This window comes from Corythoichthys intestinalis, chromosome 3, assembly GCF_030265065.1.
Source record: "Corythoichthys intestinalis isolate RoL2023-P3 chromosome 3, ASM3026506v1, whole genome shotgun sequence".
NCBI classification, from domain to species: Eukaryota; Metazoa; Chordata; class Actinopteri; order Syngnathiformes; family Syngnathidae; genus Corythoichthys; species Corythoichthys intestinalis.
In genome coordinates, this window is record NC_080397.1 from 53,672,308 (window position 1) to 53,684,569 (window position 12,262).

The 12,262-nt window shown below is 38.0% G+C and overlaps 1 protein-coding gene across 2 annotated transcripts in view; it reads left to right on the forward strand.

The window, feature by feature from the left end:
• The window catches only part of setbp1 (SET binding protein 1), a 135,399-nt gene that overhangs the window by 16,667 nt on the left and 106,470 nt on the right, over nt 1-12,262 (forward strand). The window contains exon 1 of one of the 2 annotated variants that reach the window (XM_057830987.1): nt 10,269-10,612. The exons of the other annotated variant lie outside the window; for it this stretch is intronic. The gene's annotated coding sequence lies outside the window, so the exon portion shown is untranslated. Of the gene's footprint in view, nt 1-10,268; nt 10,613-12,262 lie in introns of those variants that run through there. 2 annotated transcript variants of the gene reach the window in all.

A 12,262-nucleotide genomic window follows, 5' to 3' on the forward strand; every position in this document is an offset into this window, starting at 1 on the left:
TAGTCGGCAAACCTACGAAATAGTGAGTTACCGCTAGGGCTGCAGCTATCGAATATTTTAGGAATCGAGTAATCGACTGAAAATTCTATCGATTAATCGAGTAATCGGATAAAACAAATATATTTTTAGGTGAAGAGCAATTATAAATATACATGAGAAAACAAAACATTTAATCTAATCTTGAACCCTTTTCAGTCAATCAATCCCTTTATTTTCGACTTATATTGTTGAAAACAACCGATAATTGTATCTCAGATGTAACTAGAATTAAAAAAAAGACTAATTCACTGCTTTCCCTCAAAAAACCTTTAGATCTTATTAAAAGGAAAAAAAAAAATATATATATATATATATATATATATATGTATATATATATATACTGGTATATATACCTAAAAATGCCGTTACGCTTGACAACACACATCACTTAAAGGTTGGGATTTTTTCCCATGTGTTTCAATTGAATTTCTATTTGTGTCAAGCCATTTTTAAGTTTTAGTTAAATTTTAAGTTAGTCTAAACTGTAAGTCCTGATAGGATTTTGAGTTTCTGCAGTGTTCAAAATAAATGTATGATACAGGCTGTATTGGAGCACATTAGGGACCAGTGCTACTTGGTGTTTTATCCAGCAATGACTACTGAGCTAAAATTGATAGTTAGCATTGTTGAGTTTTTGTTTTATACCCTCATCACTCCACAACGCTATGTTATGTTAAAGCCTGTATATAAGACATGTTAGCCACGCATCGAAAGTGGTCATAATTAATAGAAACGTAGCCCTCCGCAGGACTAACGTTATGTGAGCTAGTGACAGTAACGTTAATCTTATTTATTAGCGCTTAGCGCTCTTTATTAGCGCTTAGCGCTCTACTGCTTTAAGATGGCGGCTGTTTACTAACGCTGCCCAGACACGGCCGAGTCTGTCATTTCGCATCTAGTTCAACATACATGTGATCGCTATAAGACTCATCAGACGCTACCTGCTACCAACGTAGCATCGTGCGGGCTAGTATTTAGCAACGTCGGCGTCGTTTGTGGCGGCTGTCGGCTGCAGTAAGTTTTTTTTTTTCCCTTCCTCCTCTCCATATGTGACAGCGCGTTGTCCCGCATTAAAAGTAGTCCGAGCAAAACGTGATGCTTAGAGCTGTCAAAATAAACGATTACTAGAGGGGAATAAAATTACTCGGATGAGTTTTTAAACTCGAGTTACTCGAGTTGCTCGAGTATTCGTTTCAGCGCTAGTTACTGCTTTCTCCAACTTGTCTAATTAATGAGCATTGAATGAGCACTGCAATGGCCAAGGACACGGTATGCCGAGCCAGTGTTGACTAGGGATGGGAATCGAAATCCGATTCCAATTCCGAACCAGTTCCTAGTGTTTCAAGGCCTCTACATCACAATGAAAAAGCCTTAACGATCCTTTTAACGATTCCTAAAGATGCGTAATGCGTCGTGACGTGACGTGTCTTGTTGTCCAGACGCATCAAACTAGCATGGCGCCAAGAACCACTCGCTCCAAAGTTTGGCTACACTTCACCAGGAAACAGGGTGAAAATGAAAGGTTACGATGGTTTAGCACGAGCATTGCAACCGTAAACATAACAATGACAGCACGTAGGTTCAAACACTCGAAAGTGTCTCTTCACTTGACGAGGAAAAATGACAACAAAGCGACTTGCAGTCATTGCAAGGTGGAGATCATCGGGAGGGAATACGACTGCACTGTCCTCACAGAGACGCTAAGGTTCAGTCCTGGCTATACAGCTAGCTAAACTCCAAAATGATGATGCAGAAGACATTGGTATAATTAGCTAACTTTATTCAACCATCACTTGAAGAGTGAAACTAAAAATAGAAATGAAACAAATCAATTTCGTCCCCAATAGCAAACAGGTTTGCATCAACGTACAGTAAATCAGCGATGATTAGCTGCTAATACAGTAATAACAAACGGTTAGCATGCGTTCGCTAGCATTAGCACATCGTTCAAACCACTACACAACTGGAAGCACATCGTTCAAACCACTACACAACTGGATTTAAGTGTCCGATCGCGAGTGGAAACACACAACAACAACACAAAAGATGATACATACAGGTGTTGCCTCTGTAGATATTTTACAAACATTAACAAAGAACGTAGGCTCGTAACAGTGTTTCCCTCTCTCACTAACTCACTCACTTGCTTGGATGCGGCACTTCTTTGCCTGTAAGCGTGCTCTTCTTCACGTGAGGAAGCGCAAGGGCGCCCCCACTTGAGCGTGAAAGCACAATAAAAACTAAAAGGCATGCATTTCAATATAATGGTAAATAATACACTTTAACCCAGAGGTCCCCAAACTACGGCCCGGGGGCCGAATACGGGCCGCCTCCACATTTGGTCCGGCCGCCTTTTCTGTGAAGAACTCAGAGAGGGTTACTTCGTTATTATCTATTTAATCAATAGTGTTTTTATTATTATTATTATTATCTTATATTATATTATTGTTTTCATTTTATTTACTTTTGTTCCGTGAAGAATCCAGAAAGGGTTATTTGATTGTGGCTTTCTGAAAAACAATAAATTTTTACATTTAGGCACTCCTGCAATCGTCACACTTTTTCTGTTACAAACTGACCCCGGCCCCTCATCAGAGAAGGGAAAAGTTATGTGGCCCTCATAGGAAAAAGTTTGGGGACCCCTGCTTTAACACATATTGCCAACGGCAGAACAACGACCTATATGCCAATATATACCAATATTTTTTATTTCTATTAGAAAAATGTTTCAGTAAAATGTTACACATTCTTGTGTATTTGCCACCCTTTGCCACAGTTAACATTGAGGCTTTGGGCCTCTTTTGACCTCGTTGTGAGTTTGTAAGGTTGTGAATTCTGATTAATCAAACTCGATGCCAATCAAAACGTTTGTTCTTCTTTTCCCCCAAATTAGAATCGATAAGAGAATCGATAAAGAATCGAATCGTTAAGCAATATCGATAACGGAATCGGAAAAATCCTATCAATTCCCATCCCTAGTGTTGACGCTAAACCGTGCGGTGAGCTAAAGCTGTCAAGTGTCCGCTTTAGACATGTGCCGATTCAGACCCGGCTGCAGAAAGAAATTACGGGGGGGCATTACATTTTTTGGGGGGCCACACAACAGTGGCATTATTACCCGTAAATTACTACATCTGAGCACTGAAATATTTTTCCGCCACTGAAGTCACAAGTGGTAGTTCATCATAAAATCTATAAGACAAACAAAAAACAATGGGGCAGTTCTGTGTGCATTTATTTAACTAAAGTACTTCAGCGTAAACATAAAATATACACTGATAAACATGAGCACCCAAAGGTCGGCTACTCGGCCCGCCCCCCTTATCTGTGATTGGCTAGAAATTGCCTTCATTCGCTGCTCAGATTGGTTGAATTGAATGACGACAGATCGAGATAGAATGAATAGAGGAATGGAGTTCGTCCTCTCAGTGTGTGTGTGTGTGTGTGTTTTTGTGGAAGATTAAAAAAAAAAAAAATACACAGTACAGTCTAATCGAGCTAGGGCAGGCACAGCAGTCTCTCAGGGCGGTCCCGGCCCCCTAATGCCCGCCCATGCCGCCGGGTCTGTGCCGATTATTGGTTTCAAGGCATACAGTGGTATACCTTGAAACATGAATTTTGATTGTTACTTACATCAGTAGCGCTGCAATGCATGTTAGGAGGCATGTTGGATGACTACAGTGTTAACAGCAGGTGGCAGCAGAGGTTGACTCTCCCTCAAGTGAGCAGTGATGAAGCTTCTTGAAGCAATAAAGCTTTGCAGCTAATTGGTTCAAAGCTTCATGGTGGTTTATTTGAACTTATGACAGTCTTATGATGCCGCTGTCAAATGTAGTGTTAACAGTTAATATCTTTTGGTGTAAATTTCCTATAATAGTCAGGACAGCTGTGGCTTATAGTCCAGTGCATCTTATCTATGAACAAATGCCATTTTTGTGTCAAATTTGGTGGATTGCCGCTAAGCCTGAACGATATATCGTTTAAACATCGCCATCGCGATGTGCGAATGCGGGATAGTCCCATCGCAAGGAAATGCGATCGATTTTTTTATTTCTTTTTTCAAATCCACAAAGCTTTGTTCTGCTTTATTCACTCGCACAGCCTCCCTCGCCCCCTTTCCCAGCTCTCAGTCACTGCGGCACTTGCTTATTAAAGTTAACGATGGCTTTGATCTGGCCAAAGAAGCCGACTTCACACAGGCAGCAAGTTGTCTATCATCGTTTAACTTGTTAAACAGTTTCTGTAAGGAAGCGCGGGCTGGAATGAATGTGTGTGTCTGTGGGGGGCGGGGGGGATTTGGAGACGTTCGAGACATATAAAATAAACGCCAGAAGTGACCATGAGGAGTTTGTAATTTCTTCATGTCACTCCAATACCCCTTTCCCACTGGCCGAAAAAACCCGTGTCAACCCGCTAACAATCGGCTTTTGGTGGCAGTGGGAAAGGTGCAGCGACCCGTCTCGACCCGTGTCAATCAACCCGCCAAGCGACCCGCGTTAAAATCACCTCGGCTCTGATCGTCATGCAGTGTGAAAGCAAAACCCCGGGTCAACAGTCAACACGCTAATCTACGTGGTGACGTAGGCTAGTACGTGATGTGTCATAACAAAAAACAAAAACCATGTGCTCTAGCCCGGATCCACATACGGCGAACAGTCGGTGTAGCAGCGTTAGCAATAGCCATAACAGATGAAACAAGGCTCTTCTCCTCCTTCTGTGACGTACACAACTCCTTTCAATTTCAAACCAAAATTCACGTCGCCTACGTTGCCTCAGCACAAGCAGAGTGTAGATCCTTTGCTGCATTTCGACCATTTTGAGGGCAGTAAAAAGCCTGAAAACAGAGAACACAAACGGAAAGGAGGCTTCCATGTTGCTTCGCATTGTTTACTTCCTTGAACTGAATGAATTCTGTCGCACTTGTCGAAGCGCATCTTGGCGTGGTGACGTCACGAACCTTACGCACGGCTGAGGAGGGGTGGGGGGTTAGACGGGTGGGAAAAAAAAAAAAGACACGGCTTTTTTTGTCAATGGGAAAGGTGCCAAATGCCAATTGCTAGTGGGTTGCATTGGCTTGGAAAAAACGCGCGTTGACCCACTAGTTTCAGGGGGTAAGGGGCACAAGAGTCACAGCCATGTTAGGTAAACAGAAGCATTTAATAAAGCCAAGCATTTTTCTATTACTAGTACTTTATCCTTGTTTAAAAATGATTCGGTGGAAGGGTTATGCTTAAAAGTGATCATAATTATTACATTTGAAGTGCTTAAAAAGCATTTATTGGAAAAAAAAAGTATATATATATATATATATATATATATATATATATATATATATTAATATATATATTAGGGCTGTCAAAATTATCTCGTTAACGTGCGGTAATTAATTTTTAAAAAATTAATCACGTTAAAATATTTGACGCAATTAACGCACATGTCCCGCTCAGAAAGTATTCTGCCTTTTGGTAAGTTTTACAGCAAGGCTTTTTGTGCTGTCCAACAGCGAACTCTTCTGGTCGCTTTGCGACATGGTTTAATGTTTTCAGTCCAGTTCAATATGGCTGCACGACTTCTCGGGCTGATAATGTGCTTATATGATCCTTGGACAAGATTTGTCCGTAAGTATGGTTGTTGTAAAGAATGTACATATTATGTTAGTAAGCAAAATGTTATATTTTTTGTATGAGACGCTTTTTGTTTATGTTTAGTGAACCTGTATAGTGTGCTAAGCTAACGTTGTTGCTAATGCAATGCTTGTGTACTTTTTTTTTGGTAGTTTTACGACTGTCTAAAGAGGACAATGGTTTGAGGCCATTTTATTATTAAATCAGATGAAAAAGGAAGAAGTATAATTATTAAGGCGTCGTTCACTAGCTGTCTAGCTTTGGAAAAAGTCGACGCTTCGGAGTGAGGACAGCATAGACAGATTTAAATGACAGTAGAGTGAAATGCCCACTACAGTCCTTATGTACCGTAAGTTGAATGTATATATCCATCTTGTGTCTTATCTTTCCATTCCAACAATTTATTTTACAGAATATATGTATAATTTACAGAAAAATATGTCATATTTAATAGATGGTTTGAATTGCGATTAATTGTGATTAATTACGATTAATTAATTTTTAAGCTGTAATTAACTTGGATTAAAAATTTTAATCGTTTGACATATATATATATATATATATATATATATATATATAAGGGCTGTTAAACGATTAAAATTTTTAATCCGAGTTAATCACAGTTTAGAAATTAATCGTAATTAATCGCAATTCAAACCATCTATAAAATATGCCATATTTTTCTGTAAATTATTGTTGGAATGGAAAGATAAGACACAAGACGGATATATACATTCAACATACTGTAAGTACTGTATTTGTTCATTATAACAATAAATCAACAAGATGGCATTAAGATTAACATTCTGTTAAAGCGATCAATGGATAGAAAGACTTGTAGTTCTTAAAAGATAAATGTTAGTACAAGTTATAGACATTTTATATTAAAACCCCTCTTAATGTTTTCGTTTTAATAAAATTTGTAAAATTTTCAATCAAAAAATAAACTAGTAACTCGCTAGTAGACATCATTGTTGATGTCAACCCATAAAATCAATCGCACCAAAGCGCCAGCAGAGGGAGACAAAAAACACAAGTAACAAGTGGACATGACACTGCTGTCATTTTAATCTGTTTGAGCGGTGCATGTGCGTTAATTGCGTCAAATATTTTAACGTGATTCATTAAGAAAATTAATTAACACCCTTTAACGTGATAATTTTGACAGCCCTAATTTATGTATATTTCGTAGCAATAGTTTTTTCTAATATTGTTCAGGCCTAGTTGCCGCTTATAATCAAGTGCGCCTTATAGTCCAAAAATGACTGTAACTTACAAACTGCACGGAATTTGTTGAAATCAACTCCACTATCTAATTAAACTCCCGCTAACTCGATGACTAAGCCTAATGTAAAAATTCTGAGCTTCCGCTTTTATGTCTTTCTTTGCTAGTAAAAACAAGAAGCGTACCTTGTTTGCCATATTTGAAGCGAGCTTTAGTAGTTAGTAGATTAGCACCTAAAATTCCTCTGACAGTTCCTGTGCAACATGGAAAGCAGAATTTTTTTTATTGTAGACCCACTTATTTATGACAAACTCCTCCAGCTCTCCGGCCAGTTGAGCTTATAGCGATTTTACACTGAGGTTGATAGGATGACATCATCAACAAGTAGAGTAGACCAAATTTATCCAAAACAATCCTTGCAATGTGTCAATGTGGCACAATAGTGCTTTCAGTGCCTTCAAAGAGCTCACTCCAAAAGAAGATTGCAAGCATTATATCTTCTACTGTGTACCGATTTTCCACTTCTTGTTGTTGTCATGACCAAGTATCCCAATCACAGAACCCTCATGTTTTAAACTTTGCATTGAAGTTAGTGTATTGGACTGATAACCCTGGTCATGGTAGCGCTATGCATCCAGCCAAGCTCCTCTCTCATGTGGAGGTGGTGTTGACATCTGAGATTACAGATGGCCAAAAAAAGCAGCACAAATCCAACTGCTATGACAAACAAAATATGTGTGGCTGTGACACTGCATCGCACTCTATACCAACAACATCGAGCTACTCGGAAGACAGGAAATCAATCATAAAATGTATTATTCCTCTAAAGTAAATGGATGTCAGTAGTGTTGAAGTTCAGAAGGTTAAACATGCAAAACCGCCGCAAGGGTTCTTTACAGCTTCTTAATACCACACTGGGGTGTTCTCAACCTTTACGAATAATGTTTTATACATCAGAAATCACAATGGCTCAACAGGCTTTTTTCTTGATGCAGTACAAAATATCCACTTAATACTCTGCCGGTGGATTACACACCGTTTTTGTGTGGTCTTGTTGGAGCACTGCTATGGATTATGATTATTCAATCACACTGTAAGCATGTGGTATGAGGCCTGTAGGGTATTACGATGGAGATCAGCTGTTAGTACAGAAGCTTGGACTGGTACAGGGAGAACAGACCAGGAAGGAGCTGGTGATATTTGTGCAGAAGACGGAAGTCTTTGTTTACACCTTTTTCCTCAATTAATTTATCAAGGAATAATCTAGTCCTCTTACCCGATTCCCTATACTACAACCCCCTAGCAAAAAGTCTGGAATCACCAGTCTCAGACGAGCACTCACTCAGAATTTTATCATGTAGAACAAACTCAGATAAAAAGTTTGAAAAAATAATAAATTAGTTCAAAAGTGCAACTCTTTAGCATTCAGAAACAAAACAAAAAAAAAAAAACATTGTGGTGGTCAATAAATGTTACTTTTATAGAGCAAGTGCAGGGAAATACATATGGAATCGCTCCATTCTGAGGGAAAAAATATGGAATCATGAGAAACAAACAAAGAAATAACAATCCAATGCAGATTCTTGACTCTTGACACCTTGTCCAATGCAGATTCTTGACTCTTGACAAGGTGATGATGCTGGAACTTTTGTTTGGTGCCATTCCAGTGAGATTTACAAAGATGAAGAAAGCCTGAAGAAAACATCAAAATTCGCTCAGTCCTTGATGATATGGGGCTGCATGTCAGGCAAAGGCATTGGGGAGATGGCTGTGGTTAAATCTTCAATAAATGCACAAGTTTACATTGAAATTTTAGACCGCTTTCTTATCCCTTCAATTGAAAATATGTTTGGGGATAATGAAATCATTTTCCAAGATGACTATGCGTCATGCCAAAGAGCTAAAACTGTTAAAGCATTCCTTGGGGGAAAATCCAGTCAATGTCATGGTCTGCAAATAGCCCAGATCTCAACCCTATTGAAAACCTGTGGTGGAAATTGGAAAAAAATGGTCCACAGCAAGGCTCCGAGCTGCAAGGATGATCTGGCAACTGCAATCAAAGAGAGTTGGCACCACATTAATGAAGAATACTCATCAAGTCCATGCCTCGGAGACTGCAAGCTGTCATAAAAGCCAGAGATGGTGCTACTAAATACTAGAGATGTATTTTGATTGTTATTTCTTTGTTTGTTTCTCATGATTCCATATTTTTTTCCCTCAGAATGGAGCGATTCCATATATATTTCCCTGCACTTGCTCTATAAAAGTAACCTTTACTGACTACTTGAGCTGAAACGAGTACTTGAGCAACTCGAGTAACTTGAGTTTAAAAACTGATCCGAGTAATTTTATTCACCTCGAGTAATCATTTATTTTGACAGCTCTAAGCATCACGTTTTGCTCGGACTACTTTTAATGCGGGACAACGCGCTGTCACGTGTGGAGAGGAGGAAGGGGAAAAAAAAACTTACTGCAGCCGCCAGCCGCCACAAACGACGCTGACGTTGCTAAATACTAGCCCGCACGATGCTACGTTGGTGACAGTTAGCGTCTGATTCGTCTCATAGAGATCACATGTATGTTGAAATAGATGCGAAATGACAGACTCGGCCGCGTCTGGGCAGCGTTAGTAAACAGCCGCCATCTTAAAGCAGTAGAGCGCTAAGCGCTAATAAAGAGCGCTAAGCGCTAATAAATAAGATTAACGTTACTGTCGCTACTAGCTCATGTAACGTTAGCCCTGCGGAGGGCTAGGTTTCAATTAATTATGACCACTGTCGATGCGTGGCTAACGTGTCTTACATACAGGCTTTAACATAACATAGCATTGTGGAGTGATGAGGGTGTAAAATAAAAACTTAATCATGCTAACTATCAATTTTAGCTCAGTAGTCATTGCTGGATAAAACACCTAGTAGCACTGGTCCCTAATGTGCTCCAATACAGCCTGTATCATACATTTATTTTGAAAAAAATCCTATCAGGACTTACAGTTTAGACTAACTTAAAACTTAACTAGAACTTAAAAATGGCTTGACACAAAGAGAAATTCAATTGAAACACGAGGGAAAAATCCTAACTTTTAAGTGACGTGTGTTATCAAGCGTAACGGCATTTTTAGGTAAGACTATATATATATATTAGGGCTGTCAAAATTATCGCGTTAACGGGCGTTAATTAATTTTTTAAATTAATCACGTTAAAATATTTGACGCAATTAACGCATATTGCCTCAAACATTACAATGAGGCCGTTTATGGACATTAAGAGTGAGGAGAATGCCACCGGCCGCTTGGGGGCAGCGCCGTTCCATACTCATGTTATGTCTTCTAAACGTGTGAGAATTAGTAGTTGTGAGACGTTTATGCTGTATTCACTATGCAATGCAAATTGCTAATTGTGCTCCACACATATTTCGGTAAGTTTTCTTTCTTTTAGTGGCAATTATGTGTCTCTTGTTTTATTTTGGGTAAGATATGTACAGATACAGTGGGGAGCACAAGTATTTGAGACACTGCCAATGGGTTTTGGCAGTGTATCAAACATTACAATGAGGCTGTTTATGGACATTAAGAGTGAAGAGAATGCCACCGGCCGCTTGGGGGCAGCGCCGTTCCATACTCATGTTATGTCTTCTAAACGTGGGAGAATTAGTAGTTGTGAGACGTTTATGCTGTATTCACTATGCAATGCAAATTGCTAATTGTGCTCCACACATATTTCGGTAAGTTTTCTTTCTTTTAGTGGCAATTATGTGTCTCTTGTTTTATTTTGGGTAAGATATGTACAGATACAGTGGGGAGCACAAGTATTTGAGACACTGCCAATGGGTTTTGGCAGTGTATCAAATACTTGTTCTCCCCCCTGTATATGTTATACAGTAAAGGCGAGTGGACACAGGCGCGCCGTTTATTGGCATAAGCTTCTCCTTCACAACAAACATAAGTATCGTTTAGTGAAACCACAACAAAAATAATATTCCCATCTCTCAAAAAAAAAAAAAAAGTTTTCAAAAAGAAAAGCACTTTAGTCTATAGTAATGAGGCCCTATTCTGACACACAGTTAAACAACAATGCTAAATAAACTGGCATTCCATATCAATTTAGCTATGCAAAATACATGTAAAACTTTTCACTCTATTTTTATTATTGTTATTTTTATCCTTATTATTATTATATTAACTCTACTTTTGATTGAAAATTTAACAAATTTTATTAAAACGAAAACATGAAGAAGGGTTTTAATATAAAATTACTATAACTTGTTACTATAACATTTATCGTTTAAGAACTACAAGTCTTTCTATCCGTGGATCACTTTAACAGAAAGAATGTTAATAATGCCATTTGTGGATTTATTGTTAAAATAAACAAATACAGTACTGATGTACAGTATGTTGTATGTATACATCCATCATGTGTCTTATCTTTCCATTCCAACAAAAATTTACATAAAAATATGGCATATTTTAGAGATGGTTTGAATTGCGATTGATTACGATTAATTAATTTTTAAGCTGTAATTAACTCAATTAAAATTTTTAATCGTTTGACAGCCCTAATATTTATATATATATATTTTTAATAAGATCTAAAGGTTTTTTGAGTGAAAGCAGTGAATTAGTCTTTTTTTTTTTTTTTTTAATTCTAGTTACATCTGAGATGCAATTGTTGGCTGTTTTCAACAATATACATCGAAAATAAAGACATTGATTGACTGAAAATGGTTCAAGATTTGATGAAATGTCTTGTTTTCTCATGTATATTTATAATTGCTCTTCACCTAAAAATATATTTGTTTTATCCGATTACTCGATTAATTGATAGAATTTTCAGTCGATTACTCGATTACTAAAATGTTCGATAGCTGCAGCCCTACTGACTACCACAATGATTTTTATTCCTTTTTTTTAGTGTTTCTGAATGCTAAAGAGTTGCACTTTTGAACTAATTCATTATTTTTTCAAGCTTTTTAACCGAGTTTGTTCTACATGATAAAATATCTGCGTGAGTGCTCGTCCGAGACTGGTGATTCCATACTTTTTGCTAGGGGTTGTATGTATCTCACAGAAGCAGTTTTAGCATGTCTGTAACTTTGTAGGATTGGTCCGTATAAAGGGTATGTATTGGTTCACAAAGAGAGTTTAATAAATGAATGGTTGGATGAGTTTGGTATGGAAGAACATGACCTCAATGTAATTGGACATTACAGGTAGTCCCCAAGTTACGACATACTCGACTTACACGATTTTGATTTTACGACGCTTAAATCTCGTGCACCATTCTGTCTCCAGTCGTTTTTTTTTTTTTTTTTTTTTCAATTAAGCCTCATAAACAGTACCTTATTGTACCTTATTTTTTAAATTTACTTTAT